The sequence below is a fragment of the Alligator sinensis genome, unplaced genomic scaffold, assembly GCF_000455745.1.
Source record: "Alligator sinensis unplaced genomic scaffold, ASM45574v1 scaffold1860_2, whole genome shotgun sequence".
Lineage (NCBI taxonomy): Eukaryota > Metazoa > Chordata > Crocodylia > Alligatoridae > Alligator > Alligator sinensis.
The window spans coordinates 259,934-261,195 of NW_005843035.1; the positions used below are offsets into that span (position 1 = coordinate 259,934).

Below are 1,262 nucleotides of genomic sequence, written 5' to 3' on the forward strand. Positions count from 1 at the left end.
GCGTACCCCATGCCCCCGACCTGCAGCCAGTAGATGGCGAGTGATGCTGCACCGCCCCCGCCCCCCTGAAAGACACCATGTGGTATGTGCCATTGTGCCTCCTTCCACACCCCACCCACTGGCACCTGCCAACCCCCTCAGCATCTAGCACTTGGCATGTGCCACTGGGGCCCCCTGGCATCTAGTACAAAGTGTGGGCCCTTGTACCACCCCACAGCTAGCAGGTAGTACATGCCATGGTGCCCCCCTGGATGTCCAGCAGGTGGAACATGCCCCCCTCCTCAGCCACTAATTGATGGTACCTGCCCATCCCCAACAAACCCCTCAGATCCAGGAAGTACATGCTCCCTCGCATGGTATATGCCCCCCCTTTAACCAGCAGAGATGGTATGTACCACTACCATGCCCACCTGGCAGGTAGCACAAGCCACTCCCCCACTGTTGGAGATGGTACATGCCATCAGCAAGTACCAGTGGGCAGATGGTACATGCCCCCTGCCCTACCCCAGAGGGTGAGTGGTACATGCCCATTCCCCCCCCACTGCAGTCAGCCTATGGTATGTGCCACCGTTTTCCCCTCTCTTTCCCCCCTGCCGGGCAGAAAACGTCATGGAGATACCCCCAGGGGTACTTGGAACAGTCCTAATGGGTACACGTGGGTGGGCAGGGGGCAGAGCGCTGCTACCCTCTCCCTGTGCCACCGCCTCTCAAGAGCAGGGTTGGGGGGCAAGGGCAGCTGTGCCCCTCTGCTCTGTGGGCTGCACCGGCACTGCCCGGCAGGCTGTCAGGGGGAGGTGAAGCTCTCACATGGTAGCCACCGCTGCCATCCACCACCCAGCATTGCCACTGGCGCCCATCACCCCCCGCAAGCAAGCTTCTTGTCCGGCCGCTGCCACCAGAAGGGTACAGTTCTTAAAAAGCATTGAAAACCCCTGCTCCAGCCCATAGTGAGTGCGCCTCCCCCCCTCCCCCCCCAGCCAGCAGGTGGCACAGGCCCATGATGCCCCCACCCAGTAGGTGGCACAGCCCATCACTCCCTCAGACATCAAATGGTGCAGGCCAGTGGCCCCCCCCCAAGCCAGCAGGTGGTACAGCCCAACTCCCTCCCCCCTCCCAGGCTGCAGGTGGCACAGACCAACTCTCCTCTCCCTCCAGCTACTAGGTAACAAAGACCATCATTCCCCCCATCAGGTGGCACAGGCCAACGCCTCCCCTCGCACTCAACACATGGAACAGGCCCAACATTACCTCTCCCACTCCAG

At 61.6% G+C, this 1,262-nt stretch overlaps 1 protein-coding gene across 1 annotated transcript in view; it reads left to right on the plus strand.

Annotated features, from left to right (window-relative positions):
* The window catches only part of RCOR2 (REST corepressor 2), a 9,926-nt gene that overhangs the window by 4,143 nt on the left and 4,521 nt on the right, over nt 1-1,262 (plus strand). The gene's annotated exons all lie outside the window — the stretch shown is intronic.